Consider the following 6078-nt stretch of genomic DNA (forward strand, 5'->3'; position numbering starts at 1 on the left):
TCTCAATGTCATATCCAGAATTTAATAATTCACAAAACATCACAAGTTTCACATTATTATTGAAATCATTAAATTACAAAAAAGAAAGATGCCCTTTTAATCGTTTTTAAACAATGTGAGAAAAAACGTGCTGTCTATTCAACATTTATTTAAAAGATTTAGTGGATTTTGTTTTCTTACATCCCTGCACATGAGTAAAATCACTGTCCAAGGCAACACATCTTTAACTATAAGATATCAAAGTTTCCAAATATGTCCCACTTAAAGTTAAACCAACATGTATAAAGCAATGACAGTGCATGTGTACATTTGGATTTGAATATTTCATTATTACATGTGATTAAGACATTTAGCAGACCTTTAACAAAATCAGGGATAATACCCGTATACATTTTATGGGAAAAAGGAAGTGTTAGAAAACACAAGTACTTGAAATCACAGCTTGACTGAGCCCCCAAAAGGGCATTTCCTGATCCAGTATACACATTTCAGATCCATATGGATGCCAAAGTTTGAACATAGTGGGTTCAACAGCTTAATTGTAACCTTTCACTGCAGGAATCACAATAACAATGACTTGGCAAGAGCCTTTCGGGCACTGATTTGTATACTAGAAGGCAAGCAAAAAAAAAAACACCAGCCAAATTAAATAATTCAAATTGAAGCTGTGGTAGGCAGTTTATTTTTGGCATCGTTGGCAAAAAATTCCATAATCTTTTAGCATATTGTGATTCAAGTGGTCTGAGAGACTTTTGCACATGCACGTTGGGCTTTGAAGACAATTTGACATAGTGGCCAAACAGAATTGCAACTTCCGGATCTGTAGCGTGATGCCCTCTGGCCCAAAAATACTTTCCCCCCATAGACTTTAATGGTCACAACCCCTGCGAAATGATTCGTTTTACTATCAGAATTTTATTCATTTGGCCCGATAACATTTGGAAAGTCTTAAAAGTGCCGCACAAGTTAGCGGAGTGCTAAACGGGAGTAGCCGGCTTGGCCGAAAGAGTTCTGTAGTGTGCATGCTCTATGGGCCCCATAATGCGGAAGTAGCGCTAATCATTTATGAGAATAAAAGTGACTTATTGAAATTTTTTTGCATTACAATGATCTACTTTAGATTACTATTTTAGCTATTTATCAACCAATGCAAGTCACTGAGAAGGGAAAAATTTCAATGGCAGCTGCAATCCTTTTAATCAACTCCCATAAACTGCATCAATACAACATGGGGTTAGCACCAGATTGTCTGAAACAGAAAGGCAATGTGAAAGCACTGAAATTCTAAGGAAGAGGTTTAGTGTCTGATTAGATGTCTGCCTGTGATAAAGAACCCTGAACAGACAGATTACAGACTGATACAGTGGCTCCACAAGTTCAACTGGTGGAATGTTGTTCAGGTAGGCATTCATTACAGAGGCTGGTAGGGCAAGATTCAGTCTCAAACGTCTTTCACTTTTTCCTGAAACACACCAAACACAAAATTACAGATGAAAAAAAAGTAAAGGTGCAGATGTACAGATGTAGCTCTTGTCTAAATCTTGCTTTAAAGCTTTAGTGTGTAACTTTTTAATATTAATGAACTTCTGTTACATTCAAGCCCCTGCCAAATGAGTTGCTACAAAGATGATTTAGACCGTTCAGACAGATCAGTTTCATTCTAGACATACTAAGTATTTCTTAGTATGTCTATGTTCAGAAGATTGTCGTCCGGTAAAGCTCAAGTGAAGATAATGACCACTTCTGAAGAGTCTGTGTTTTTTTTCCATCTGGCGTGTCCTCCTTGCATACCTGCAACTGTGTGGTGGAGGGGTGGGGGCGTGATCAGGAAGGCTGTATAATGTGGATGCGCTGACAGTGTTGATGTCATTACTTGGAATTCCTCATGTGGAAGACAGAAACTACACACTATAGCTTTAACTGCATGGTTCCTTAATGTGTGGATAAAAAATTATATTGTGCAAAAGACTCCAAACAATAATGTTTGGCACGGCTATATATTAATAGTTGGTTTTACTGTATCTTTAAGCAGTATGCAGGATACTGGCACAAATACAAATCCTAACAAAACATCGTACAGAACATCTGGTCAATGTCTGCACTGGGTTGCACCAGCTGTATGTAAGTTAGGGTGTAAATTTGACAGTAAAGGCTTTGTAACTATGAGTTATTTTAAAACTAAATTTACTACTAAAATTGGATTGCACCACGACTACTCAATATACAGATAACCCAACTTGTTTGGACGTAAAGTCATCACAACTAAGTAAAGTAGCCAATCAACAATAAGAGTTACATCATCATGGTTACAGTGCGAAATAAGTTTTCTGGGTGGCATGAGCCACTGGGCATCATAGTAAGCTAGATCAATATTAAGATATTGTATCAATAAATCTCTACTTGATCTTTCTCTACTAGATTAGGGTGTTGCAAAATTACATGAAATTAATGATTAAAAAAAAAATGCCGTGTGGCAGAAAAACTGCTGAGGGATTTTATGATTTACACCTACCAAACATAACATTACAAAACAGGTATTTACAACCATAGAAAGTCATGGTGTGACAATAATTTTTTTTATAGCGTTTACTTACAGTATTATACTGTACTATAGTAAGCTTGTCTACTATTTCCTGTAGAGTCGAAGCAGAAAGGTCTGCTTAAATCTGCCCTAATGCAGCCGGTTAAACAAATTTAGTGCATTCAGTTTCATTTCACGAGAATTCAAATTGCATGAAGGTCACAATCCAGTATTGCTTCATTCCATGTCCAGTTAGGTGTGGTGGTTTAAACAAATTAGAGAGGAAGCACTTGGACCAAACAATAGTTTCTTTTAACTGAACAAACTCAACTTGCATGACATGTAGTACACCTCCAGAAATGATCTCAATCAAAAGTGTTTTTTCTTAAAGAAATAAAGAGTTAAACTAAATCTTTTCTCAACTTAGGTAAGAAGTTGATTGCTTGTTTAAAACTGTTATATTGCACTTAAAAGTCTGTGGTAGATGCCTGTAATAGATGTCATAAATATGAACAATCATCCGGTGCCAAGAGCTGGTGCAGTGGTTCAAAACCATGACCCTTGCAACAATTAACATGTTATTAATCTCATCAGAAACATCTCAAGTCTCCTTTACTTTTATATTTTAGTTTTCCAGCTGTCCTGACCTGTGCAAGTGGTCACAATAAAGAAAATATAAGGAAAACGTTCTTACCCATCCACCTTGCTGTGTCACCCATGAGACTACACCCGTCCTGTCCAGGAATGCAGTCATGGCACTTTGGACCTTAAATTTCAGCTCGGGTGAGGATTTAATAACATACAGCCCAAAAGCTGCCGAGGCCCTGATTAGCTGTATCTCTGAAGACACTTCAGCCCTCTGAGAGACGTCAGTTCGGCACAAGGTCTCCATGCTATGGGTAAACGCTGCTTCAAAGGCCTGGGGAGAGATGAGACGGAGGTCAAGAAGATATTATATAACAGGAAATTCAATATCAAGACATTATACTAAATATAGTTTCATAATTTGTAAACACACTTGATGTTTTTTGTTTTCTTTTAAAACTGTGTGCTTGTTTACAATTATTTTTAGTATACAAAACCCAAATTTTAAAATTCATGGCGTTTAAGCTGCCAGTGATGGAGACAAGTCAGTCAAAGAAAAACGATGGAGTCAGTAGCTTTCATTGGACACATGTTTGCAGAATAAGTTTTGCCTCATGATTGTCCCCATTCAAATGTTGAGACTTCAAAACCTAGACAATACACAACATTATTACCTGCAAGGCTGGGAAACACTAAGTAGATGAGACAATATGAAGTAGACAAAACGTCTAGTATTATGACAATAATAAAACTACATTTCAACCCATTTCCCCTTGTGGGACTAATAAAGAATGCATTATTTGCACAACGTGTGTGTGTGTGTGTGTGTGTGTGTGTGTGTGTGTGTGTGTGTGTGTGTGTGTGTGTGGTGTGTGTGTGTGTGTGTGTGTGTGTGTAAATGCAAATGCAAATGCAGGTCCTTTATGACTGATGCAACTTTAGCATCAGTCTTTTTGTGTGTGTGGCTGGCCAGAAATGTCTGCTACATCTGTAGTGTTTCCTCTACACATAAGTGTCAAAAATTGTACATAACATCTGATCCTGTGAACTCCATTAATTAATTCACATAAAATAAGATATATCATTGATTCCCAGAGGGAAACTGCAGGTGTTGCGCAACAAAGGAATTTTTAAATAATTACGTTAAAAAACAAATTCAAATAAATTTTAAAAAATAAGTAGCTTATAAAAAAAATTAAACATAAAGCTTTCAGAGCTGAACCTGTTTTTCCCTGCTTTCTCGGAGTCAGTCATTTTTAAAACCGGGGGGTCTCATTCAGGGAATCAGCCACACTCCTCTTTTACACTATTAAAGGGGGCAAATTGTCACTGAAAATAAAAACAAAAAAAACTCCAAATTCAGTTCTAGGTCAGAAACGCAGGTTTCTGATTTATTTTTTTAAGTCTGCCATAAGGGGGAAATACAGAGGGGATTTTTACCCACTAAACACCAAATTTCACGCCTCACAAAGAAAAAAGAAAACAAATTATACACCTTAGCTCGTAATTTATAACATATCCTATTGTAATTACGGGACAAGTTAACGTAAACCTACTCCTAAATACTTTAGGGGTTTTGAAAGTGGGCAATGTCGGCGCATGCTTTAATTTGGGTTTTATCTGAGACACCGGGACATTGTTTTATTAGAATCAAACCCTGGGGGTGCATTTCAAATAATTTTGTATTAACTGTCTATGGGAAAAAACCGGGCCCCGCCCTGTTTGGAAAGGCCGTCTCTAACCCCAAATTAAAAGGGAAATATAAAGGAAATTACACTTTTTTAAAATGTAAAAAGCCTAGCGAGGTTGTTTATTCATACCTTATTTTTCCCGGAAAAAAGGAGCTGACTCGTTATTTTTAGAAAAAATGTCTTATTTGACTAGGGGGTTTAATTTTTGGGTTTTTTTTTTTTTGAAAATTTTAACGTTTCCCCGTATCGTACTACTAACGTTAACTACTTATAAACATAGGATCCATAAAAAGAAAAAAATTTTCCTTAAATGACTTTTGGGGTTTGAATTTTAATTTAAATTTGGAAATTTTGGGAAAAATGGGAGCTAGCAATTTTTCTATTTTTGGTATCTGGCCCTTGGGCCTTGTCCTTAAGGGCAACTCCCGTGAAACCAATTCATTAAACCCGTCCATTTCCCCCCAACAAAGTGACAGCTTTTCCTCTCTCTCGCTTTTTTTCCGCTCGTCCTTTTCCCCTCGCACCCCTTCATTAAGCATACACGGAAAAAAAAAACAAACAACCGTTGCTCGCTGGTACCTGTAAACCTCCAATGTACTCAAAACAACGACTTGGGATTTCTTTCTCGTTTTAAAGCAATTTGGGATTATTTAAATCGTCTGCCCCCTTAAAACAACGCTTCATGGGCCATTCCCCGGCTCCAAACGTTAACAAACCGGTGCGCCGCGCCCACATGCGCAGGATTTTTTTTTGTAAAAGGGGCCCTCGCCCTTTGGCCGCCCCCCCCCTTGTGTTTAAATCTCCGCAATTTAAAACCATAGCTGATATTGTTTAATTAATTTAACGGTCTATGAGTGAAACACACAGGGGCGGTTCTTAATTGAATTACTTCCCCGGGCAAACCCCCCCCACGACCCCCCCCCTTTTGGGCCTGTTAAAACATTTTCCCCTCCAAAGAGGTGCCCTCCCCTTCGAATGTTTTTACTTAGTGCTGCGGGCCCCCCCCTGGTTCCACCACACCCCCCCACCCCAAAACACCCCACAAACCCACACACACCACACCCCCCACACACACACACCACACAAAACCCACCCACCACACACACACCCCCCACACCCACACACATGCCCACTGACCTAAAATTGATCACCAAAAAAGTCTTTTTTTTCTGCACCTCTACTTTTTTCCCTTTCCAATTATTTTGTCCTTTGGGTTGTTTTCAGGTAAAACCCTTTGGTACCTAATGCCCCAACATCATGACTCAACCCGGGCACCAAAAA

General features: G+C 38.2%; 1 long non-coding RNA gene across 1 annotated transcript; it reads right to left on the reverse strand.

The window, feature by feature from the left end:
• Nucleotides 1-652: 652 nt before the first annotated feature.
• On the reverse strand, nucleotides 653-4436 carry LOC116688121 (uncharacterized). Its single transcript, XR_004331713.1, has 3 exons — nucleotides 4329-4436; nucleotides 3216-3440; nucleotides 653-1462 (listed from the first exon to the last, which is right to left on the reverse strand). It is a non-coding gene; the product is annotated as an uncharacterized LOC116688121 (long non-coding RNA).
• Nucleotides 4437-6078: the final 1642 nt, after the last annotated feature.

The sequence above is a fragment of the Etheostoma spectabile genome, chromosome 4 (genome assembly GCF_008692095.1).
Source record: "Etheostoma spectabile isolate EspeVRDwgs_2016 chromosome 4, UIUC_Espe_1.0, whole genome shotgun sequence".
NCBI classification, from domain to species: Eukaryota; Metazoa; Chordata; class Actinopteri; order Perciformes; family Percidae; genus Etheostoma; species Etheostoma spectabile.